At 47.7% G+C, this 27,269-nt stretch overlaps 1 protein-coding gene across 3 annotated transcripts in view; it reads right to left on the reverse strand.

The window, feature by feature from the left end:
• The window catches only part of TIGD3 (tigger transposable element derived 3), a 47,575-nt gene extending 22,104 nt beyond the window's left edge, over positions 1-25,471 (reverse strand). For all 3 annotated transcript variants that reach the window (XM_085625514.1, XM_085625515.1, XM_085625513.1), the window contains exon 1: positions 25,264-25,471. The gene's annotated coding sequence lies outside the window, so the exon portion shown is untranslated. The remainder of the gene's footprint in view (positions 1-25,263) is intronic.
• Positions 25,472-27,269: the final 1,798 nt, after the last annotated feature.

A 27,269-nucleotide genomic window follows, 5' to 3' on the forward strand; every position in this document is an offset into this window, starting at 1 on the left:
CAACCAGACTAACTTGTGGGCAAGAGCAGTGTTGGACCTGGGAATTGCCAATTCACAGGGGTAGCCTGGCGCAAGGCAGGAAGGCACCCGAAGGCATCCTGTGTAAAGCAGCTGTGCAACACACGCATCCACCTTGGCAGAGCAACGCACGCAATGACCTGACACCACACCACTTGTGCTTAAAAACAAGACTCTTTATGTAGCTTTTGACAGGAGAAAGAGGGTTATTTCAGCATATAATCATTTCTCAGTTTAGCATGAATCAACAAAGTCACTGTAACTCTCCTTTTTCACTTTATAGTCACTCAACAGTACCCTGTAGGTGCTAAATCTACCTCAGATCAGCTTAAATTCATTGAGTCATCAGCATAACATTACAAATAAATTAGCATAAATTCATCAATGTATTAGCATAACATTAGAAATAGTTTAGCATGAATTCATCACTGTATCAGCATAACATTAGAAATAATTTAGCATGAATTCATCACTGTATCAGCATAACATTAGGAATAAGTTTGCATGAGTTCACCAATGTATCACCAGCACTTCAACCCACTTTAATAGTGTCACGACAACTGGGGACTATATCCCATTGTAAGGGGAGCGATCTGGTGTATGGCTTCCATGTACTACCACCAAGGGGGATTCCTTATGGGGCTATAGCGCTTGCCTTATGGCTCTCCCCAGCCTCACACGCTCGGTCCCAGTTATTGCAGGAATGACCCGAGCCTCCCGTAGTCTCCCCAGGCACTCGAGGCCCAGTCCCAGTCTCTCCCAGGGAGGGGCGGGTGCGGGGCTTCCTCCTGAGGGTTGGACACTTCTCGGCAGCCCCCCACGCTCCGTAAGTCTCCGCCTCCCTCCCCGGGGATGTTACCTGTGTTCTTCGGCCCTCCGGGGCCCTTGCGCCGGTCTTAGTGAGCTGACGCCTCCAGGGGGGGGGGGGGGTTGTCAGTGAAGTCACGATCCCGCTTCACGGCCGGCGCCCCCGTCACGTGACGGTGGAGAGTCTCCTCAGATCGGCTGCGGCCGCCGGTGCCTCCGTGGAGAGGTTTTCCTCAGCTGATGTGGGGGTCACGACAGGGACGGCCGGTCCCCCTTGACAGTTGCGGCTACTCCGGGCAGCGGCAGTGAGTTTGGGGCTAATTAATACTTCACAGCTACCGCGCTGACAGGAACTCGGGCAGCGGCGGTGAATGGGGTCAATTAGTGTCTCACAGCTATCACGCTGACAGGAACTCGGGCAGCGACGGTGAATAGGGTTAATTAATGTCTCACAGCTATCACGCTGACAGGAACTCGGGTAGCGACGGTGAATGGGGGAATGATTAGCGCTTCTAGCACAGCGCTTCAGGGCTCAGCGCTTCAGGGGAAGGACAGCGCCCATCAAGTTTAGTGCTTCTAGCGGGTAGCGCTGGGGTCTGAAGGGGTAACAGTGCCGGCAGAGTCAATGAGGGGGCTCTGGGGAGGATACTCAGTTGAGTCCCCAGTAGCCCTTCGTTCAGGTGGTGGTTTCTTGTGGCGCTGATGGTGCGTTGCCCTTTTCCCAGTTGAGGGGTTGGTTAAGGCAGTGAGGGGGGGGGGGAGGGGGGTCGAGTTGAAGGCTGCTGTCAGTCAGGCCTCTATGGATGGTCCCCTGGGGATTCCCTCACACTGGGCCAGGTCAGTGGGTTTGGTCAGGATTCCTCACACAGCTTAGAGGGCAAGGCCTAGACCCAGTCACCCCTAGTGGTATAGGTGCCCCCTCCCCCTTCCGCCTAAAACTCCAGTACAGGGTCCCCCCAGGTCAGTGATGCCCCAACTGACTAGAAAGTTTCCCGCCCTTCCTATTTATACTCCCAGGTCAGGTGATCACGCTCTATTCCGGAAGGTTCCAGGGGCTTCCACATTCTAGCTATGGTCAGGGGAGGCAGGCTGGTGATGTCGCAATAATTAGAGGTTCCAGCTAGCTCCTGACAACTAGGGCGCTTCTAGAAAGACCGCTCCGCCTGGGCAGGGGTCTGTGGCAGCCATATTAGTAGTAGAGAGCACCTGCACCTTAGCATTGATTAGCAATGGTAAGGTGCCCGGAGACCTAGGGCCAACCAAAAAGAGGGTGGAAAAAACGAGGCAAGGGCGAAAAAAAAACAGGAAAGACCACCCTAGGGCGGACAGGTCTAACAGGCGTCCCCCCCCAGCCGAAAGCGGGGAGAACTAACCAACCTCTAGGGAGCTCTCATCGCTAAGGCGTAAAACCCGGGAGAGACCGTCCGCGTTGGCTTGGTCAACTCCGGGCCGATGTTCCACCCGAAAGTCCATCCCCTGTAGGGAAATGGACCACCTTAGCAACTTTGGGTTCTCGCCTCTCATTTGCATGAGCCAGCGAAGGGGGCGGTGGTCGGTCTGTATGAGGAAGTGAGAACCAAAAAGGTATGATCTCAACTTCTTCAGGGCCCAGACCACCGCAAAGGCTTCACGTTCAATGGTGCTCCACCGTTGTCCCCTTGGAAGGAGCCTTCTGGATATAAAGGCCACCGGTTGGTCTTGGCCATCCTGGTTCAGTTGCGAGAGCACAGCGCCTATGCCGTGCTCAGAGGCATCTGTCTGCACGATGAATTCCTTGGTATAGTCCGGAGTCCTAAGCACCGGTGCGGTGCACATCGCATGCTTCAGGGTGTCAAATGCCTCCTGGCAACCAGCTGTCCAGTTGACTGTCCGTGGTTGCTTTTTAGATGTCAATTCAGTCAGGGGGGCAACGATGGTTCCATACCCCCTGACAAACCGGCGGTAATATCCAGTGAGGCCGAGAAAAGCTCGGACCTCAGTCTGAGTCTTGGGGGGCTCCCAGGCCAATATGGCCTCAATCTTGGCCTGGAGGGGTTGCACCTTACCCCCGCCCACCAGGTGCCCCAGGTAAACGACAGATCCCTGTCCAATCTGGCACTTGCTGGCCTTGATGGTTAGCCCAGCTTGTTGCAGAGCCCGCAGCACCTTCTGGAGATGCTGCAGATGGTCCTCCCAGCCGCTACTGAAGACAGTTATGTCATCCAGATAGGCAGCTGAGAAGGACTCCATGCCAGATAGCACCTGGTTCACCAATCGCTGGAACGTGGCCGGAGCATTTTTGAGCCCAAAGGGCATCACTTTAATTTGAAAGTGGCCCTCGGGGGTGGAGAACGCTGTTTTCTCCCGTGCTACGTCCGCCATGGCAATCTGCCAGTACCCTGACGTCAAGTCAATGGTACTAAGGTACCGGGCTGCTCCCAGCCGGTCAATCAGCTCATCCGCCCGTGGGATCGGATGAGCGTCCGTCTTGGTGACGGAATTCAAACCCCGATAGTCCACACAGAACCGAAGTTCTGGCGTGGTGCCCGTTGGGGCCGCTTTTGGCACCAACACTACCGGACTTGCCCAAGGGCTGCTGGAGGGCTCAATAACTCCTAGCTCCAGCATCTTGGTCACCTCACCCTGGATACTACTCCTCACTTTGTCGGACAGCCGATAAGACTTAGCTTTAACCGGTGGGCTGTCCCCTGTGTCCACATCATGGGTACACAGATGCGTGATTCCAGGCGTGAGGGAGAACAACGAGGCGTACTGCTCCAGCACCTGGCGGCAGTCCCTTCGTTGTTCAGGGGTCAAGGATGGGGAGAGGACCACTCCCTCTACCGAACCATCCTTCTCTTGGGCCGCCAGAAGTTCAGGCTCGCTCTCTTCCTCCTCGCTCCCATCTGTCACCATGAGGAGGGTCATCTCCGATCTCTCATGGTGCGGCTTCAGGCGGTTGGCGTAGAACACCCGATGGGGCTCCCGGGGGTCTTCAAATCTACTACGTAGGTGGTCTGGCCCCGTCGCTCCACAATCTCGAACGGACCAGTCCACCGGTCCTGGAGGGCGCTAAGCTCCCCAGGCTCCATGACCCACACCTTCTGTCCAGCATCCAACTCCACCGTCCGAGCGTTGCGGTCATACCACTCCTTCATGACGGCTTGACTGGCTTCCAGATTGGCTGAGGCCTCCTTCCACAGCTTGGCCATCTGGCTGCGGAAGGCCAGCATATAGCTGACAACATCACGGGGAACCTTCATTGAAGTCTTCTCCCACCCTTCCTTAACAAGGCTGAGGGGCCCCCTGATGGGATGGCCATAGAGCAGCTCAAAGGGGCTGAATCCGACTCCCTTCTGCGGCACCTCGCGGTACGAAAATAGCAAGCAAGGGAGGAGGATGTCCCATTTCCGCCTCAAGTCCTCTGGCAGGCTCCGGATCATCCCCTTTAAGGTCTTGTTAAAGCGCTCTACGAGCCCGTTAGTCTGGGGGTCGTAAGGAGTGGAGAACCGATAGGTCATCCCGCACTCCTTCCACATGGCCTGCATATAGGCTGACATAAAATTTGTGCCCCTATCCGACACCACGACCTTGGGGAATCCCACCCGGGTAAAAATCCCCATTAGGGCCCGCGCCACCACGGGTGCAGTGATGGTCCTCAGAGGAATGGCCTCAGGGTACCGGGTGGCGTGGTCCACTAACACCAAAATGAACCGGTGTCCCGAAGAGGTCGGAGGGTCCAATGGCCCAACAATGTCGATCCCGACCCGCTCAAAAGGGGTCCCGACCACCGGAAGCGGTTCCAAAGGGACCTTCACCTTAGTCCCTGTCTTGCCACTGGCCTGGCACGTCTTGCAGGTCTTACAATAGGTGTCAGAGGCAACTCTCATTCTGGGCCAATAAAAATGCGGGACCAACCGCGCGAAAGTCTTGTCTTGGCCCAGGTGTCCAGCTAGAGGTATCTCATGGGCTAACTCCAGCAAAAAGGTCCGGTAGCATTGGGGGACTACTAAGGCCCTTGAAGATCCATGCACCGGAACCTTAGGCTCACTGTAAAGGAGGCCATCCTCCCAGTACACGTGGTAATTACCGGTCTCCTTATTGGTCGCTTGGGCTGTGGCCTGTCGCCGCATGCCGTCAAGCGTGGGGCACTCCCTCTGGCCCCGGCGAAATACCTCCCGGGTAGGCCCTCCTTCCACGCACCACTCGGCCGGGAATGGCAGGTCCCCCACAGGAACAACATCCACCTCCGCGGACTCTGGGGCCACAACTGCCGGTTCCCCATCCATCCCACGGGGGGTGTCCACCTCCTCCTCCTGACCCGCCTCGGGCTGGGCCGTTGTTTCCGGCTCCAACCCAATGTGAGTTCTTTGCCGGGCAGCCATGGACCTTGTGACCACACAGGCCCACCCTGGTAACCCCAGCATTTCTGTGTGGGCTCGGAGCTCCACTTCCTTCCAGAGGTTGGTTTCCAAGTTGTTTCCGAGCAGACAGTCCACTGGCAAGGCGGGGCTCACGGCAACTTTCAAGGGGCCTTTGACTCCTTCCCACTCAAATGGAACTTGAGCCACCAGGTAATGACTCAGGCTACCGTCAGCCAATACGGCTGGATGGAACACGTCAGGGATCAACTGCTCAGGGGACACCAGCCGCCTTACTACGGTGGTCATGCTGGCACCTGTGTCCCTCAGAGCCTCCACCTCCTGCCCATTCACCTGCACCCTCTGCCGGTACTTGGCAGTATTCGATGGTAAGGATATCACTGGGACCTCCTCTCTATCCCCCAGTGAAACCAGGGTCAGGCCTGTCCACTCCCCCTCCTTATCTAGGGGCAACTCCACCCCAAGCGCTACACTTGCCACCCCGAGGGACTTACCTCCTGTGGGGGAGGGGGTTCTTTTACGACACTGGGCATCCCCCTTATAGTGTCCCACCTCCTCATATTCATAACACTTGACTGTTCTTGGCTGTTGACCCTTGTCAGGGTGAGTAGGCTTTGGGAAACTGGACTGAGAGGGGGTCCCTACACCTTTCCCGAACTGTCTGTTTGGTGGGCCTCGGGAGAGCTCCTTCTTTTTATCTCCCCCCTCTTTCTTCTGGGGGGCGCTCTGTCCACCCTTCGGGTCCTCTCCCCCGGGTCCCTTGAGGGTCTCTCGGTTACTAACCCAAGTGTCCGCCTCCTCCGCAAGTGTACGGGGGTCGGTCAACTTGCGGTCCACCAGATGTTGGCGCAGCTCCGGAAAACACTTATCCAAGAGGTGCTCTCTCAAAAATAGGTTGTACAGGCCCTCAAAATCATGCACCTCGCTGCCACGCACCCATCCATCTAAAGCCTTCCGGGCATAATCATAAAAATCCACCCAGTTCTGTGTGTTTAACTTGTGACTGCTACGGAATCTCTGACGGTATCTCTCAGGGGTGAGGCCAAACTTTTTAAGCAGGGCCTCCTTCATCACAGGATAGTTGGTTTGGTCTACCTTCTCTAAATACAGGAGGGTGTCCCTCACTACGGGAGGTATATATCGGTACAGGCCACCCCCCCAGTAGCTTGTGGGCACCCCATGGACCTTCAGGGATACTTCATACACCTCCAACCACCGGTTGATGTCATCCCCTACACCGTAACTAGCGATCACATCCTTTGGGAGATAGAATTTAGGCTCACGTGGAACCTCTGGCATGCTGCCACCATTTACATTCCCTTGCGCACTGATCTGTAATGCCCTCAACTCCAATTCTTTTAGCTGGAGCTCATGCGCAAGCTTCCTCTCTTCCATTGCTAGCCTCTTATCTTCCTTTTCTTTCTCCAACTTTGCAAGCTCCCATCTTAGTAGCCTCTCCTCCCTCCTGTCCTCATACTCCTCTGGCGATGCACTCCTTCTAGATACACTACTGCCTGCCCCAGAACGTCTCCCTGACAACAACAGGTTTTCACTGACATCAATGGGCAGTAGGTCTAGCTCTCCTGACGTGCCCGCCTCCCCTAGTGCCCCCTGCCCCTCTGGTTCTTCGTCCCATTTTCTCTCTGGCTGGGCTAATACCCATGCTTGTAGGGCTTTACGGAGCTCCTCTCCTTTGGCTCTCTTCCCAACTGCCACCCCCATCCCCTGACAGAAACTCCTCAGCTGAACCACCGAGTACTCCTCTATGTTGGCCAGCTGGAGCTCCATCTCGACAGGTGGGGACCCAGACAATGTGAGTGAATTTTAGGACGCAGGCAACAGCTTAGGGCAAGCCTCTGAGCACACAGTTAGACAGTGGGGGCCACTTGGCTATGCTTGCTGAACAATAGGTGTCCAATTGCGGCGTACTCTGCCTCACTGGAGGGTGCTGCACAACCACAGGTTCGTATCCCACCGCTGAGCACCAAATAATGTTGGACCTGGGAATTGCCAATTCACAGGGGTAGCCTGGCGCAAGGCAGGAAGGCACCCAAAGGCATCCTGTGTAAAGCAGCTGTGCAGCACACGCATCCACCTTGGCAGAGCAACGCACGCAATGACCTGACACCACATCACTTGTGCTTAAAAACAAGACTCTTTATGTAGCTTTTGACAGGAGAAAGAGGGTTATTTCAGCATATAATCATTTCTCAGTTTAGCATGAATCAACAAAGTCACTGTAACTCTCCTTTTTCACTTTATAGTCACTCAACAGTACCCTGTAGGTGCTAAATCTACCTCAGATCAGCTTAAATTCATCGAGTCATCAGCATAAAATTACAAATAAATTAGCATAAATTCATCAATGTATTAGCATAACATTAGAAATAGTTTAGCATGAATTCATCACTGTATCAGCATAACATTAGAAATAATTTAGCATGAATTCATCACTGTATCAGCATAACATTAGGAATAAGTTTGCATGAGTTCACCAATTTATCACCAGCACTTCAACCCACTTTAATAGTGTCACGACAACTGGGGACTATATCCCATTGTAAGGGGAGCGATCTGGTGTATGGCTTCCATGTACTACCACCAAGGGGGATTCCTTATGGGGCTATAGCGCTTGCCTTATGGCTCTCCCCAGCCTCACACGCTCGGTCCCAGTTATTGCAAGAATGACCCGAGCCTCCCGTAGTCTCCCCAGGCACTCGAGGCCCAGTCCCAGTCTCTCCCGGGGAGGGGCGGGTGCGGGGCTGCCTCCTGAGGGTTGGACACTTCTCGGCAGCCCCCCGCGCTCCGTAAGTCTCCGCCTCCCTCCCCGGGGATGTTACCTGTGTTCTTCGGCCCTCAGGGGCCCTTGCGCCGGTCTTAGTGAGCTGACGCCTCCAGGGGGGGGGGGGGTTGTCAGTGAGGTTACGATCCCGCTTCACTCCCGCTGGAGCAGCGTAGCTCGCGGGGAGTGATGACGAGGTGTGAGGGAGGCTGGACGAGGGCGGGAGAGAGGCCTATGACAAAGCCGGCGCCCCGTCACGTGACGGTGGAGAGTCTCCTCAGATCGGCTGCGGCCGCCGGTGCCTCAGCGGAGAGGTTTTCCTCAGCTGATGTGGGGGTCACGACAGGGACGGCCGGTCCCCCTTGACAGTTGCGGCTACTCCGGGCAGCGGCGGTGAGTTTGGGGCTAATTAATACTTCACAGCTACCGCGCTGACAGGAACTCGGGCAGCGGCGGTGAATGGGGTCAATTAGTGTCTCACAGCTATCACGCTGACAGGAACTCGGGCAGCGACGGTGAATAGGGTTAATTAATGTCTCACAGCTATCACGCTGACAGGAACTCGGGCAGCGACGGTGAATGGGGGAATGATTAGCGCTTCTAGCACAGCGCTTCAGGGCTCAGCGCTTCAGGGGAAGGACAGCGCCCATCCAGTTTAGTGCTTCTAGCAGGTAGCGTTGGGGTCTGAAGGGGTAACAGCGCCGGCAGAGTCAATGAGGGGGCTCTGGGGAGGATACTCGGTTGAGTCCCCAGCAGCCCTTCGTTCAGGTGGTGGTTTCTTGTGGCGCTGATGGTTCGTTGCCCTTTTCCCAGTTGAGGGGTTGGTTAAGGCAGTGAGGGGGGGAGGGGGGTCGAGTTGAAGGCTGCTGTCAGTCAGGCCTCTATGGATGGTCCCCTGTGGATTCCCTCACACTGGGCCAGGTCAGTGGGTTTGGTCAGGATTCCTCACACAGCTTAGAGGGCAAGGCCTAGACCCAGTCACCCCTAGTGGTATAGGTGCCCCCTCCCCCTTCCGCCTAAAACTCCAGTACAGGGTCCCCCCAGGTCAGTGATGCCCCAACTGACTAGAAAGTTTCCCGCCCTTCCTATTTATACTCCCAGGTCAGGTGATCACTCTATTCCGGAAGGTTCCAGGGGCTTCCACATTCTAGCTATGGTCAGGGGAGGCAGGCTGGTGATGTCACAATAATTAGAGGTTCCAGCCAGCTCCTGACAACTAGGGCACTTCTAGAAAGACCGCTCCGCCTGGGCAGGGGTCTGTGGCAGCCATATTAGTAGTAGAGAGCACCTGCACCTTAGCATTGATTAGCAATGGTAAGGTGCCCGGAGACCTAGGGCCAACCAAAAAGAGGGTGGATAAAACGAGGCAAGGGCGAAAAAAAAACGGGAAAGACCACCCTAGGGCGGACAGGTCTAACAAGCAGGTAGGATTAATACTCAGAAAAAGCTAGGTATGTCTGGATGGTTGGTGTCGCAGAAATCCTGCTGCAGCAAAAAATAAAAAATAGGGCCTTTGGATTGGCTGAGAGACCTTTTTTCACCTTTCTGTGTTTTTGGTACTGGGGTACAGTGCCAAGAAGCATGCTTTTTATGGTCTGGCTTTACAGCACAGCTGTCACCAGACAATTATGTGATTATCACTAGAGAGGGGCTTTGGCTCCATCCACATGTTGGGAGCCAGAAGTTCATGTTTTGATTGGGCAGAAGTAATTTGCTTTCACAAAAATGTCCTTGCCCTTCAGCCGCTATGATCCCATTTTTGTTTATTTATCCAGCTGCTTAACCTTGAACTTCCAAGGGCACACACACACATGACATTGGAATGCTATTAAAGTGTCTTGGATAACTCGATAATTTATGTTGGTTTTCTCTGGCAGCACTGATGGAGGGAGGGCAGTCATTAACCTGAAAGTGATTTTAGGTCTGGGTTAACAAGGCAACTCTTACCTGACCTTTTAACCTACACCAATAGTATTTTACGGTTCTTTGCTTCATCAGAAATACATATCTAATCCCATGCTATTTATTTGTAATGCTTCACATTATCAATTCAATAATCTTTATTCGGATACAAATATCCATAAAAGCACAGTTCAAACACAAACAACAGAAATACAATTCTTGTTTTAAAAGCGCGGTGCATAAAAGCTTTGGTTAAAAGGAACTTCCGGTAAAAAAGATTACAATTGTGTACAACATTAAAAAAGGCATAATATGCGACGACAATATCATAATTAAGATTCTTCAAATTTATAAACAGATAGCAACGTTAAAAAATTAGTACATTAAAAGGGTTGGACAGACATATAGCAGCAACATCATATTAGAATAAAGTGCAATTGGTTGTAAACAGTTTTAGCAGCATAGTACGAGTGCAATAGAATTTTGAGTTTTAAAAATTTCCGGCCTACAGATAGCGCTTTAATTTGTGTTCAGCTAAGAAGATAGAAGTAACTGTATGCAGAAGAACATTATTATGTGTTCGAGTGCCCTTAACACATTAAAAATTGCTCATAGAGATACGTGAGCGGGCTGCCGCTTTCAGAAATGAGCTGACACGAAAAATCAAATTGTCACTTTCGAGTCTAAGGATTTCAAGATGCGCTGTTCTATAATCAATATTAGCAAATGCCTTAAAATACGGAATCAGGTATTGTTTTTTGTACTTTCCATAGAAATTGCAAAAGAATAAGAAGTGTACTACCGTTTGGTTGCTGCCGGTACCACACGGACAGGGCATTTGCTCAAGATTATTGTTAAATCCCAGGGGAAGCAAAGTGAGTATTTTAAAGTGCCGTCCATAAGGCGAAAATACAGGCTCCTCCCCCAACGTCCAATGCTCTTCAAAAGGTATTTAGATGGCATATGCGTTTGAGGGCTATTCAACTCCAGTAGGGACATGTACCTGGTGACTAAAGGTTTTGGACGCTCTGTGACGTCTCTTTCGTTGTTATAAGATTCATACAATAAACCCATGAGGGCTTCACATTATCATGTAACATTCCTTTAGAGCCAGAACTATTGGCATTGACAATGCTTATTGTGATTTGGCATAAATCTGTTCAGCTGTTTTCAAAACATTAGCATTTATAGAGAGTCTCGGAGGGGCATAGAGGGGTTAATGCTCAGAAAATAAGCATTGGCATAACCAATAGGTCTCGCCTCTGGGACGTTATAAGTGTTTAGCGAGATGAATTGGCAATGTTTTTAAGGTATGTTGTAGAGCAATGTCTTCTTATATATTTACTTGAATAACTGACACAGTTTTTCTTTTGCAAATGTTATTGCATGATGTAACATTTTTATTTGTATGAAGTTAGTTGAGCTGAAAAAACTTGTATGTTATAATTTACATTTATAGACGTTTCCTAAATATATTTACCCTGTTGCAATATCTTTTAATATTTCTATAATAATGCAGCAGCAGGCACACCCTGGTCGGAAACTGTTAGAAGAACCAAAGTAAAAGTTCACTTTAGTGCACACAAACATACCCCGAAGAGCGAGCGAGCAAGCTTCAGCGTGTGAAGGGCTCCAGAAGAAATGCACTGCTGCCTGCGGAAGGTGCGGGTTCAGCTGCAAGAATAGGCCCCTTCTGTAACCTATGTTAAGGTAAAAACTGATTTGTGTCCGCGCTGGTCTGAAACAGGAATCATCTCTCTGGTAACTCCGCCCATCCAAGAAATCTGTGTGATTCTAAACCAGTCACCCTGACCGCACCTTTCATCCTTCCAAGGCAGATAAGAGTGTGAATGGGCTTGGCACTCAAAACTGTTTGTCAAGATCCAAAATAATTTCAGTTTATTGTTGAACTTTATATAAGCTGTTAACATATAACTAGACTGCGTCAGTGCTGCACGCACACCAGGTAGAGACAAGCAAAGGCCACCCTCAGGGCCCATAAAAATACCTGCTACAGTGTGATCCTTTCTGTTGCGAGTCCAGTCAGCAGAAAGTTTGAGAGTGGAGAGTGAAGAAGAAATACCAACAGCAACACACACTCCTTTCACATAAGTAGTTGGATGACTGGAGTTAGATGCACTTCTCAGGTTCCTGCAGAACCGCACAAATGCATAAATATAAATAAATCCTCAAAATCCTGTGATTCTGAGCATATCACTTATTCTCCCCTGCCTAACAAAATGAACGAGTCCGTGGGGAATGCAACTTAGCGCTCTGATAGCCTTCAGGTCGAGTTTGCGCTATATTTACACGTTGACTTACAAATATCTTGGCAAACTGTGTTTAAAAGTTAAAAATATCATTGGATAAGCGTGTTTGGTTCAAACAGCTGAAGAACACAACAATCCGAGAACAAAACCAAAGGCAAATGAAACAAGCATTTGAAAAAAAAGCACGGCAGCTCGTTCTGGTCAATTAGTAACCTGGATCCACGACAAGGAATGCAGCTGCCACCCTGCATGCCGCTGCTCGCTCCCGAGAGCAAAGCGCCATGGGAGTGAACATTGGAAAGGAGGTGGGACATGCACTGCCTTTGGCCATTTGTGTGCTTTCATTGTTGAAAGACACACGCAAAGGCCAATCCAATGTGTGAGTGTGGGAGGAGTCAGCCCCACACGGAGAAGTTTAGAGTGCTCACAAGAAGCCTCCCATAGAGCAGCGCATAAGCACTGCGGTAGGCGCGACCTAACAAATGGGTATATCTTGACACTTGGTCCCACAGGAGTCTCAGGGTACCAACACATTTAAAGGATAGGGCCTTCAAATCGGCTATGGGAGCTTTTTTCCTCCCATCTGTCTTTTCGGTACCATTGTACCAAATGATTATAGAAAGAAAATGATGTGGCCTCCATTAGAGAGCTCTGAGTCTTGATCCCCACTCTTGAAAAAAAACTCTTGAAGGTCCACATAAGGGGACAGGGTGTATATTATTTTGTATCGTTGGTACCAGTACCCTTTACCACAGTACCCAGCAAGGCACCCGCTGTGAAGCTGTGGTACCAGTACCAATAAAACATTCAAAATTACATTGTTCACCGCAATTGTGCAGTCCATAGGCTGTGTGCAGCGGTGGATGAACAACTGCAGCGGGTTGGGCTCTGGGACAACCCACCGCTGCACACTGCTGAATGCTGTGCGCAGGAGGGAGATTGGTGCACAGCCTGCCTGTGGCCGGGCCTGGTTGCCAGCCCCCGCTGCACACCACCTTCAACCTTGCGCCATGGCTGCTCGCAGTGGGGTTGGGCGCAAGGACTGGGTACAAGCCACACCTTGCAGGCAATCACTACTGTACATGATCTTTCGCATGCAAGCAGAGGTTGACCACTCTTGTGGTTCGAACACATGGCCTGGCACTAGATAAGGCCCAGGGGCCAACTCCCTCTGCACAAGACCAAGGGCCATGTGCAGAAGGGAGTTGTTGCTCTCCAGGGTATTGGTTGCAGGTTGCCCAAGGGTTTAAGCATATGCTCAGTTCAGAATATGATACAACAAACTTTAGAAATTCACTGAAAAAAAACAAAAGTTAAAGTGACATTATAGTCAGGTATGATAAGTTTGTAGCCTACTATAAAAAAAACATCACTGAAAAAAATAAAAAGTTAACGTGGCGTTATAGTTAGGTGTTGAAAAGAGATAAGAACTAGCGTTTACCCCCTGATCCTTGAGGGTTCCTTGCCTATCTCGTACTTCGGAGTACAGATTTGGTTCTCCCGTGGCCCCCCCCTCCCTCTCAGGCCTCCTTCTATTGACCGCCCTCGGGTGGTCGGGTTTGGACTCCCCCGGCTGTGGTTCGACGCCCATTTCAAGTCGTTTCGCCTTGCTTTTTGTTTTTCTTTATTTTTGTTGTTATTTATATTAAAAGTGTGTATCCTGACTTCCCTTATGTGCAGTCTGATCTACTGTAATATAGCGGAGCCCCTGTGGGCCTGTCATTGTTATTCTGATCTGTTTGACCACTTTAACTACTAGCGGCCGGCCCTGGCGGTTGTAGGCCCGTGCTTGTAACCTTTTCTCTGCACAATAAAACTTTTTTCCAAAAAAAAAAAAAAAAAAAAAACTTGCGTTTAAAAGATTGAAAAAAAACATTAAATTCACCTGTTATGCACTGCTTATGATCGCTCATATTACATCACACATTATGTTGAATGACATCATTGATGACAACTCAAATGACATAATTCATAACATCACTGATGAAATCATCCTGTTATTGTCACAGTTTCCTATAGGGTTTGTGGATAAAGTAATTCAACATGCCACACATCTGCCCAATTTTCTATCATCAATCTATCAATTCTATCACCAGTCAAGTGATAATGGACATACCTTTCACCATAAGCTGGACGCATGGGTTATCTGTCAAATAACCTACATTTGGTAGATGTTATCCTCTTTTTAGTGGTGTTCAACTGCCTAACAAACAAAATGCCTCTGTAGGCTTTAATGGGGCCAGCCCTTTTCAAACTTTAATTATCCTCTAAAAAAGAGTCTGCACTCTATTCACCTTAACAAATCACCTTCTTAGAGGCTTCACATATCATGCAATTTCAAGTCAAGAGGTTGACAAAAACAGATTTTCCACTGATGGGATATAATGCCAGGCCCTAAGTACAACTCTCTGTAGTTTGTTGAAATACATTACACACATTCCAGAGATTAGCACGATGGCATACAACCTTAGTGCCATGCTTACAACCACAGTGTAAGTTAAACCATCTCCATATTTGGAATGGGGGGCAAGCGTGGGGGCAAGCGTGGGGGTTGCACGGTGGTAGTAACATCTATAGTGGGGTTGTGTTGGTGAACACTGCGTCCAGTTTAGACCAGATGTTTTGTTTTTTTCTTCAAAGTGCTTTTTAACCCCTTCCGCGTGGCGCGGATTACCGCGCTGTGCTGAAGGGTTCTTGTGCGGGCGGGGCTGTGACGGAGTGGTTCCGTCATCAGCACAGCGCGACTGACGCGCGTGACGGAACCACTCCGTCACGCGCATCGAAGGGGTTAAGTGAGTTTAGAGAATGATCTGCTCCCATGTTAAATTGAACCCATTCCCACAAAGTGTGGACCAAAAGTTTGGAGAGGTCTTTACACTCTGATAAAATGGCTTTAGGACCGTATGAGACAAGGTTATCACATAAAAAGTGATCTTCCCTGCCTAGTCTACGGTTTGTATCAGAGGAGAGAATGTCAAGAGCAATAGAGGCATGGTTAGGAGCCCAGTTTATCTGTAGAATTTGCAAGATGGTTTCGCCGACTTCCGACCAAATGTTTTAGAGAAGGACAAGTAGAGTACCATATGTTGTAGGTTACCTGATTCTTCCCTGCAACTCCAGCAAGTGTCAGAGTTGCGGAGACCTAGCTTAAAAAGCTATCCCCCGGGGCGTGGCTAGCGCCCGTAGGAAATGGCGGTGGCTTCGTAGTTGTCCCGAGACGGCGGAGACGGAGATGGCTCTGACGCGGTAATTGCCGCAAATGAAATCGCGGAAATGAGGGGATAATCGTCGGAAGCTACGAGGCTTCGAGAGAGCTGACTATTTTAACGTTTGGTGAGCTACAAGCAATTATTTTTCTTCGGCGCGCTGTGGAAGGTTCCGATGTTGTAGCGGCCGCCATTTTGGCTTCCCGATGCTGTTATTTTCACCTTAGAACGGGATTGCTGCAACGTTGTACTCCTCGAATATTTCACATGTGAGGATGAGACTTTTCTTTTAACTTTGCCGCCTGATGAATAACGTTTCCTAAGTGTTTGTTAAGTTTTTGCCTACCTGGGGGACGTGGCCAGGCGCCCAACGTGTATGGATGCATCCTCGTGAGGCTCCCGGTACCGGCACAGAGGAGTCCCGACACCACGAAACTCTGACCGAAGCTATTCGCCTGAACACATCGGCGAACTGATGTTGAAAGGGACTCGATGGCGCCCGCGGCTGTTTGGGGCGATATACTGCTATTTTTCACAGGGTAAGGCTCTCAAGTGATTTCGCGGCATTGCGTCCACCATTTTGGGACCCGAATCGCGCTACGAGCATTCTGTGATCGGCAAGGACTTAAAATGAGCTGCATAGACATGCCCAGCATCTCACCTGGATTAATGTAACTTTTTGCCCACACAAACGGTGGTATTGCGATGGTGAAGCCTTCTCATATTGCTTCCAAATTTCGTAGCTGTTAAGGGGATTTTGATTTGTCAGCCATTTTGATTTTTCCTCTCATAACCCATGCACAATGATCTTTTCAACACTCGAGTAACCAGCAACTCAACTCATTTCTAATTTTTTCATCTATGTCGCAATTTCAACTCCTGCTTTTTTTCGATTTGTTCATTCATTGGCTCTAAATGTTGGCTCTTATGAAGCAGTTTAAAGAAGAAAAAAGATTAAGTTGCTCTGACGGAGTATATTACATGTACACCAGGGGTTGCAGTGATTCTTTCCGTTAAGTTAATGACTGCTTGATAGTTCTCACAGGATACATCATCATACCTGGCTGCTCATTCTTTATTCAAAGTACTATGCACATTAGGTGGACATTTCCTCTCACACATTTTGTTACTTCATTCTACTTCATTATGCTTGCTTTCGCTTCGACTCAGCATTGCTTCGCCTTGTGGTGACCTCAGCCTGTCTTTCGTGGTTTCCTGTCTTCCTTGGACTCAGGTTTCCTGCATTTTCATCATTGACCTAGTGCTTTCGTTCCACCGACTCTTAGACTCTTCATGGGAAAATTCCGCAATTTAAACCTGGCTACTTCTTCTCAATTACCTGTGGACTCAGACTCGGATTCTCCTCCTCAGGACATGGAAGACGCCATGGCACCAAAATCAGATTCAATACGAGGAGCCATCCCAAAAGCGCGCAACAAAGGAAAGCTGGCGTCCTCTCTAGTTTCCTCTAAGCGCCTGAAGAAGGATCCACCATCCCCAAGGAGTAACTCCTCATCCTCTTCCATGGATCTCATTTTGGAAGAACTTTGTGCGTTCAAACCCTTTATGGAAGCTACCACAAAGAACATGCAGGCTATGCAGGAAAAATGGTCGTCTCTGGAGTCCCGTGTTCAAACATTGGAAACGGCCACAGACTCTTTGCAATCCTCTTGTTCCTATATCCCGTCAATGGAGTCGGAGATACTTCTACTTAAACGTCAGACAGAGGATTTGGGAAATAGGAATCGTAGGAACAATCTACGCCTATATGGTCTTCCAGAACTTACAGAGGGGTCAAACCCCACCGTCTTCTTTCAATCCTTTCTTGCCAAGATCTTAGATGCTCCGGCCTTAACTTCCGTTAACATCCAAAGGGCTCATCGCCTTGGACCGAAGGTCACTAGTAAGCCTAGAGGTGTCATTATGTTGTTCCTGCAATTCACTGACCTCCTACAGGTCCTTTCAGCTGCCAAGCTCAAGAAGCAAATTATGTGGGAAGGTCATCGCCTCTATCTTTCACAAGATGTCTCCAAGGCCACTGCAGATCGAAGGAAAAAGTTCTTGGACATGCAACCTCAACTACGGGCCTTGAATGCTAGATATGGACTACTACATCCTTGTCTCTTCAAGGTCACATATAAAAATAGAACCACCACATATGAAGACCCTGCAGCCTTGCAGGCATTTCTCCAACGGCAAGGCCCAGATGTTATGGATGTATCCAGACCTGGTTGACAAGACTTGCTACTTCTTCTTGGAACTCGTTGTGTTATGATTCTGTTGTCTCTCCATTATCGCTGATGTTGTGAATCCCCTACTGTCTCTTCTTCCGATAGCCGTTTCACTCTCATGTGTCCCCTATGTAGTTCAATTGTAGTTTTTTTTTTCCTGTTCCCCTGTGACACGTCTTTCCCTTCAATTGTATATCTCTCTTGTTTCTACAGACTTCTCCTTCCTCCCTCCTACCCTGATGTGCCATGCTACTTTCTATATGCTGCGTTTTTGGATCCATGGTAGTTGAGGTTTGATATCTGCTCTGGATGTTGTCGTCTTCGCTGTCTCCCGGCGCCACCACCCCACCCTCGTTCTTGAGTTTTTCGTTCCGTAAGTATGTTTTTCAGTCGTTCGTTTCGAACGTGTACTGTCTTCTTGTTGGTTTTTGTTTCTGCCCTTTTTTCTACACTTGATCTCTTACCTTTTGCTCTTTCCTCTCTCTTTTCACTTTCTTTCACCTCCCTTCTCCCCTTCTTGCTCCTTCCTTTCCTTGGATTCAGAATTATATTCATAGTGGTTCCTTCCTTCTTCTCCTTTCCTTTTCTTCTTCTTTGCTTTCTCTCCTTCTGCCCTCTCTCCTTCATCAATTCGTTACAATTCTCTCAGCTTTTCTCAAGTTATTTTTTCTGCAGTAATGAGCATGTTGCTGTTAGCTATTTTTCTTTGCTGTTCCATTCCGTGTTACATCGTGGAACGTTAAGGGTTTAAACAACCCCATTAAAAGGCAAAGGGTTTTATCACATTTAGCGAGACTTAAGTCTGATGTTGCCCTCCTTCAAGAGACTCATCTCTCTGAAACGGAGGCTCTGAAACTCAAGCGTTGTTGGGTGGGTCATGTTTTTTGCTCCCCCACAGTTTCCAAGAAAAATGGTGTTGTGATTGTATTACATAAAAAATGTAATGTTTCCTCAACTTCTCACGAATGTGATGTTGATGGTCGATGGGTTATTGTTACACTGCTTATAGATAATATTCCTATCACTCTTTTTAATGTGTATGCCCCAACTGGGATTGACAGATTATTTTGGCCCTCTATTTCAACTAAGCTGTCCTCCCTTTCTGGAGATTACATACTTCTTGGGGGAGATTGTAACCAAGTTGTTGATCCCTTCCTCGATCGTCATTCCAATGTTAAATTTGTTCCCTCTAGGATGCACTCTCAATTTGTTAACACCTTTCAAAATAACGCCTTGGTGGATATCTGGAGATTGTGCAATCCTGATCTTAGAGAATACAGTTTTTACTCCCCTCCACATCAATCACAATCCCGCATTGACCATATCTTCTTTAGTAAATCCCTATCCCAGCACGCTATACGCTCTGACATTGGTTCCATCCTAATCTCGGACCACGCTCCGGTTCATGTGGACCTTGACCTACTTCCTTTTTCCCCTCACTCTGGCAGATGGCGTTTCAACAATGCTTTGCTTCTGGAACCTACTTTTTGTTCCGAATTTATTGCCTTTGCCACTGAATTTTTCCTTCTCAATCATACCCCTGATTCCTCTTTTGTTACTGTTTGGGATTCTTTTAAAGCAGCCTCTAGGGGTTTTATTATTAATTTTGTAGCCCGACGAAAGAAACTTCGAGAAGCCAAATCCGAACGCATTTTAGCTAATATTAAGACTTTAGAACTTGATTATCATGCTTCTAAATCTGAGATTTCTCTTAAAAAGCTTATTGATGCGAAAATTTCCTTCAATAAGTTTACAACTGATGCTGCCTCTAACCTTTTGCTAAAATGTAATTCCAGGTATTATGGGGGTAAGAACAAATTGGGAAAACTTTTGGCCAATTACTTAAAGATAAGAAAGGAGCGTACAAAGATTGAGTCCATTACGACTTCCACTGGGAACTCTTGCTTTAAAGATAAGGACATTCTTTCTGAGTTTGTTAAATTTTATGACAATCTTTATACCCCCGAACACATCCCGGAGACTACGGATCTTCTTTCATATTTTCATTCGCTTCCCTCCCCCCCCAGCTTCTTATGTTGATTTTACTGCCCTAGATCGGGACATTTCGCTTTCTGAAATCTCCCTTGCTGTTTCTAAATTGCGGCACGGTATGTCTCCAGGCCCTGATGGTTTCACTATTGAATTTTACAGCCACTTCGCCTCTCTACTTCTCCCTAAACTATTACTTTTATTCCAATCCTTCCTTGCAGCGGGTTCTTCCAGCGGCTCCTTCCAACAGGCTTTAATCTGTTTAATTCCCAAAGAAGATAAGGGCCACTCGTTATGCAAAAATTACAGACCAATTTCCCTGGTCAATACGGATTATAAAATTCTGGCTAAAATTTTGGCACTGCGCATGGATCCCCTTTTACCCGATCTCATTGGCCCTGAACAATCAGGCTTTGTCAAGGGCCGTCTCTCATCTGACAATTCCCGTGTTTTTCTTAATATACTTAGTAAGGCTTCCTCTTTGTCACTTCCCTTCGCGGCTATTTCTTTAGATGCGGAGAAAGCCTTTGATAGGATTGGCTGGGATTTTATGTCTCAGGCCTTGCGCTGGATCGACTTTTCTTCCAAATTCATTTCTATTATTTCTTTACTCTATTCTAATCCCCAGGCTTCCATTTTTGTCAACGGGATGACCTCGGATTATTTCTCGTTACACAGGGGAGTGCGACAAGGCTGTCCTCTATCCCCCTTACTTTTTGTTTTAGCCTTGGAACCCTTTCTTACCAAAATTCGTCTGGACCACAATATTTCTGGTTTTGAATTTGGTTCGCGTCAGGTCAAACTCTCGGTCTATGCCGATGATATTCTTTTTTTATTGCTCAGATCCCGTTTCCTCTATTCCCTCTTTTCTCCAGCAGGTGTCTTCCTTCTCCGCGGTCTCTGGTTATCGCCTAAATGCTGATAAGTGCGAGATTCTACCTTTAAACCCAATTTGTCAAAAGCATCTTTTTTCCCAAACAGGTTTCTCCTGGCAACCATCTAAGTTCAAATATCTGGGTGTTTGGTTCGCTCCTCTCTTGTCTGACACGCTCAAATGTAATTTTGATTATGTCTTCAAGAAAATGGACATAGCTATTCAACGTTGGAACCCGCTCTTTCTGTCTTGGTGGGGTCGGCTCAATTCTATAAAAATGATGTTATCCCGTCTTCTTCTTTATACCATTTCCATGCTTCCAGTACACATTCCAGTTTCCTTCTTTAAACGGATCGATTCCTTGTTGCTGAAATTCTTATGGAATGGCAAGCGGTCTCGGATAGCTTTGGCTTTATTGCGCAAGGATAAGGCCCAGTCTGGTGTGCGCTTTCCAGATTTCAGAGAATATCATCGAGCTTTCTCTTTGAAACAATCGACCCGTTGGTTCTCTTCTGATCTTCCGCACTATCCGCCCGTCTGGTTAAGTATGGAATCTTCCTTTCTATCCCCCTTTACCTTTCGCGAGTTCTTATCCTTCACGTCTTCTTTAGTTCGCTTTCGTACGCCTGTTATTTCTCATTCCCGTACTCTCCTTCTCCCTTACATAATATCATCCTATCCCTCCCTCCTTTCCATTCACGAACAACCGATATGGCACAACTCTCTTTTCAAAATTCGTAATCGCACCATCTTTTGGAAGACATGGCATTCTCGAGGATTGTGTTGGATCTCTCAATTAATTTCCCAAGATACCCCTCTCTCATTCCAGGAACTTCAATCCTCTTTCTCACTGCCCTCTTCTGCTCGATTGCAATACAATGCCCTTCTCCCAGTCCTGATCTTATACCTTCGCTCTTTGGCGCCATCTACCGATATTCCTTTGGACCGCAAGACAACTACTTCTTTATTATTGGAGACATCTCCCTCAGCCTCTGCTATTTATAACTCTTTCCGATCTTCCACTGACAGACTAAAATCTAAAATCGAGAATGCATTGGAATTGGACCTTTCTCAGGATTGGCCAATACCTTTTTGGGACAAAATATGGGCTAAGCTTCATAAGGCCTCTAGAGCTGCTAATACTACCCAAACCTTATATTTTATTTATAACAGAATTTTGTGTACTCCACATGCTTTGTCCCGTTTTTCACCTGACACATCCCCTATTTGTTGGTCCTGTTCCTGTCCCGTTGCAGATCTCAAACACATGTTGTTTAAATTCCCTCCTATCTCCAAGTTCTGGCACCTAGTTTGGACGCAAATACAAAAGATATTCCAACATCAAATTCCATTTTCCCCTTCGCAAGTTTTTCTAGGTTCCCTATCACCGACACTCCCGCAATCTCCTTCCCATTATCTATTACTTGACCTTCTAGTTGCTGTGGCTTTCCATACCATTACTTCTAATTGGAAACAGGCTGCAAATGTCTCCTACAAATCTTGGTGGAATGCAGTTTGCTTCCATCATCGCCTAGATACAAATTACGTATCTCCCGTTTCCCTAGCAATTAAACGCGACCTGATTTGGCTCCCTTTGGTATCCTATCTCTCCTCCTTTGCTCCAGCGCACGCCTCTCCAGACCCTAACACAGTTGAGGTGCATAAGCAACCATGATTTTCTTGTTTCTTTAATGCCTTTTTTGTTATGATATTACGTTCTACTATACTATATGGTATTTTTCATTCCTATACGTAGGCTCTGTTCATGTAAGTTTCATGCTTGTTATATTTGCTTTTAATGAGAGTTTCTATTGAATTGCTTATTTTTTGTATATGTTTATCATGATGACTATACCCCGTTCCCCTCCCTTCTCCTTCCCTTCTTTATTTCTTCAATAAACTCAAACTTTAAAAAAAAAGCTATCCCCCATAACCCTTCCTCCATCCCCTCACTCCTTCTGCTCTTTTCCTGCACACACCTTGGTACTATTCTGGAGTAATCTAGCAGGTCGTTAATTGCTTTGAATTGCAGTTCTTCTCTCCTCTCCATTATAGAAGACATAAGATACTATTTACACTGCTATGCTTCATCACTTTGACCTCATGATGCGTCTACGTTAATGCAGATGGTAATGTACCCTCCTTCAACTCTCAGATCCCATTATGCGATTGTTTCTCTCTGTCCTGTACTAAGTCCATAATTTTTGCTTTGTAAAATTTTCAATAAAAATAATTCTGAAATTTAAAAAAAAATCTCTAAGTAGGTCACCCGTACAGTCTACATTTTTCGAAAATATGCAATGCCTCAAAATCTTCAGCAAAGTTACGCAAGTAAACATTCACACCTTCTAAAACCCTCTATACATAGAACTGGTCTATAGCACTGCCTAACAACTACTTAACGTGAGTATGTGCCCAGACACCAACTGGTGGATAATATATTGTGAACAGAAGCTTTGTCTTTTCTTACAGTTTTTTCACGACACACTTTGGCTTTAAGCTACGGCCTACTATGAAACATGCCTTTATAACCCACATAGGGTATGTTCAAGCCTTTATCTTTTTACACATAGACTACTACTTGCACTCCAAACTTTATTGATTTGTAAATGACCCACAACATAATTTTCAACATGCACAACCACACTTGTCTCCAGTTATTCACCTATTTCCATTCTATACACCCACACATGTACCTACAGTAACTCGATGTGGTGTTGTGGCTTAACTGTCAACTTTCGACCCAGGCGAAATAGGAGCAAATAATGGCACTTGACCAAAACCTTGTTGCTAGGTGATAAAGGTGAATTAACTCATCTCTCTTTGCTTCAGCCCAAAACCAGAAGTGCTTAGAATTAGGTTAATTGCATGTATGATGCACTATATAAATAACTGCGTATCTGGACATCTCTAACTTCAATGGTGATCTCTCACCGAGTTCTATGCCCACAATATCTGGATCACGGCAACACTCAACATCCGCATGATTGACTCTGAATCCCAGTTCAGACGTAAACTGAAGACCTGGTTATTTGCAAGCTGCTAGTCTCTCTGTCCTCGACTGTCGCTGTCCACAGCGCCGGGACACCCCCGTTGGGGGTAGCCGTGCGCTTAATCAAATTTCAAATAATAATAATAATAATAATCCTTCATTGTTTGCTATTTTAACTGTGTTGGTCCAGGGAATACACCGTGAATGTCACTTTAAGGAAGCAGTAGCGCCGCCATGCACTCTGCACCCAGGATACATGGAGGCACCGAACCCGACAAGGGGGGACCCAGGGGGTGCGTGGCGTGAGCCGGTCGCCCCCTGGGTTGTTCGCACAATGGTTGCGGCACACAGGTGGGGCGGATGAGGGATCAGGGAGGCGGGAGGCGCGTGATGGGAGGTGTTAAATAAGGGGTAGGCGGGGCGGGAAAATGACTGTGCCCAAGGGAGCGGGGAGGAGGGGTTTTGGCCCTGAGCATTTTGTCCCACCCACCCTTCCCTTTGTTTTCATTTGGTGTTTTGCATCTCTTGGGATGTTCTTTTCATTTTCGTTAGCTGGGTGCGTTTTTTATTTTCTCGCCACGTTAAGACAGATCGTCATGTACTTATTTAGTTTGTTTTGGTAGGCGGATATTTTGCTGGGGGGAGTGGGCAGCCTTGAGCGGGATTGTCCATCCTCCTACGGGGGAGGTGGGGGGGGGGGACTAAGTCAAGGGGACAGGAAATGAGAATGAGGGGATGCTATCTACAGGGGTCAGTCATTCGGGCTCTGATTGGGATTTACAATGGGGATTTGCTGTTTTGTACATAGTTTGAAATAAAAGTGAAGAATTTATTAACGATTTATTGAAAATGTTGAAAAGAAATTGATTGGCACCTGTCTTAATAAAGTGGCCTTTTCTGCTATGCAAAAGAATTGTGGGACGTGAGTTATTGTGTGATGGCAGGTAGTCTTGCACAGGCGGGAAGCAGACCTTGCGCGAGCCTCGTTTGTCAGATCGGAATCTATACTTAAGAACCCAAAATAACAACTGCTGTCTCATAAGCACTTCGAGCCTTACCTAAACATCCAATATCTATTACAAGTCAGAGGACGACTGGGAGAAACATTTACTGCTGACAACTGTCCCACTGCTGTCACTGCTTAATTTGAGTAAGTGGTAGCAGGTGCGTCCACCGGCATTCATTTTAGGGGGCCGGCACACGAACGGGAAAAACGGAGGAAGAAAAAGAAAAAAGTCACCAAGGAAAAAAAGTAGGGACCTGCAAGAGTAAGATAAGGGGCCATGGAGTGTCTGACAGTGCATGAATGAGCCCCGATGAGACTACGCAGCCATATTCGGCGCCCAGATATTTAATATCGATGCTGTGACTTCTGAGCTGCGCTTTAAACAAATTAAACACTGCCCAGATTAATATGCATCGATGCGTCATTATGTCATGTGTAACAACTCAAACAGGTGCTTTTTAGAACTTGTAGCTTTGCCTTTACAATGTGGGGTCTCAAAAAATAAAGATTTCAAACTGCAGTGTAGGTCCACTCTTGCTAGTGAAAAATGCTAACTACAGGTTTTAGCAAAACACAAAGTTTTGCCAAAAGAACACACTTAAGACCCCAGGCCATATCACAGCAACTGCTTACGAGGAATGCACTAGTAGCTTTCCGACTTCATAATCGTCCAGATTATAAAATTGCTATTTACAACGTCTCGGTCTCAGTCTTTAACACACACTTGTAACCCTGGGTCTGTGACCAGCTCTGGGGTTAACAGAGGGTAGGACGCGTACAAAGCGCTGATGCCTCCCATGCAGATTGTTAACGGCCCATACTCACCCGGTGCACGTACAATCCGGCTAAAGCGGAACCTCGGCATACCCATGGGCAGTATGTACTAAAGCAGCCATGGCGAGCGACCTCTGCTGCTGTAGATAGACCCAGAAAGAGGAGTCCGGACGAAGGGAGCGAGACTGGAGAGTAATCATGTTCTCTACATCTCTGTTGATCGAGTCTGAATGCCACCGTAGCGCAGCATTCACTGCTGACCCGCAGCTGCATTGGAGAAATTATATCCGGGGCAAAGCAGCAGTAGCAATACAAATATATATCGCACTCAAGACAATAGAATGTAATTCCGTATAGTACGGGAACTCTTAGTATGCGATAAAAATGTAGCTGAAACGCGACCCAAACATTGGAATCAAATTCAATGCACGGGGGGACGCTGACAAAGCAAAACGGTTTGTTTTGTTGTGCATAGAGTATCTATACATGCACACTGCGACCGACGTTCACCACACCTACTCCACGTATGCATACAGAACACTGCACACAGACCAACAAAGTGCCCGATATAATTGAACACATGCACAAAAAAAGACAGTTCTTTAAGAAGGAATAAAATGGGGTGTGAGTGCTCTTTGCAGAGGCTGCCCCCAAAGGGGGCCTCGAGGGCCGGCACCATAACCAACAACGAGCTGCGGACAAAAAATGTTTTTTGGTGCGCTTAGGCGCCCAGAAGTGGGAGAAACACCCGCCCCCTTCCTTGGCAGCCGCCAGAAAGGCGCCCCCGGCACCAGCAGACCAGAAGGATCGTCTGGGCCCGACCTGTTTCCCGCCCACAAGCGGAGATCCAAAACGACAACAGAAAAACATGTAGTGGCCGGGCGCGCGGCAAAAGAGGCCTCAACTAGAATAAGCCACCGACTGTGTTAGAAATGGGATTTCTGGTTGGCTAGGGCTTGCGCCTAAGCCAGGCAGAAACCACTACTCTAGTTTGGGCAAGGGAGTTACATGCGGAAGATAACTCCTGCTCACCCCCTTGGTAGCTTGGCACAAGCAGTCAGGCTTATCCCAGAGGCAATGTGTAAAGCGTTTGCGCAACACACACACAGCAGCAACACACTAGGCACACCACAAAAGGAACTCCACACAAGGTTATATATAAAAATAGCCTTTGTATTATCCACCACACATCAGAATAGTAATCACACAATATACACTGTGTCCGTGATATTTCAGTTTGCTTATGTGTGACATTCCCATGATTTAAGTACGCTTATGGGTCACATTCTGTACTTTATGTTGACACTATGTGCGAAACTTAATTGCAATTAAAACTATGCAGTTTTGTCCTTGTAAAGATAAGTATTAGAAATGATCCCTTGATGTCATTTGCAGAGCTACAAGAGCCGCGTTTTGTTCAAATATACTTGGACTGAGGGAGTGCTGCCTACTTGAGGCATAATGCCATTGAATTTAAAGTTACCTGCATCTGTAGAGAGCAGGGACCACCCACCATCAGCCTTGTAACACAGTGTACACTGTCCCGCGGTTTAACCACAACAACCCTTATCATCTGTCCAACCTGCAGACAATGGTGGCAACTAAATGTTGAGTTTCAGTCTTTCTCGCAGGCCCGGTTCTAGCGGGTGGGCCAAGCCCTACCAACCATGAGCCAGGCCCTCCAAAACATGAGCCTTGGCCCTGGCAGAGACGGCACGTAGGCCAATAGTAAATTTCATCTTTCATTTAACCCTTCTCTGCTAGGCCTTTTCCCACCCTGTGCTAAGCCTTTTGTTTAGCTATTTGGGGTAGTTCGCGCTCAGGCCCCTGTAGCTTTTTGACCACATAAGGTATCCACGTCAAGTTTGCGTCCTTTTCTTCCAACATCACAGGGAGCAAAGGTACCCAGGGTTTGTGGATTCCCCTGTAGGGGACCCAGAAATTAGCCGAAATACAGCTAAATATATATTTATTTTTTTAAATGGGGAAAAAGGGCTTCAGGTGAAAGCGTCTGTTTTTTCCCCTCCAAATGGTATCAACAAAGGGGTTGTGGTGCT

The sequence above is a fragment of the Triturus cristatus genome, chromosome 9 (genome assembly GCF_964204655.1).
Source record: "Triturus cristatus chromosome 9, aTriCri1.1, whole genome shotgun sequence".
Taxonomy (NCBI): domain Eukaryota; kingdom Metazoa; phylum Chordata; class Amphibia; order Caudata; family Salamandridae; genus Triturus; species Triturus cristatus.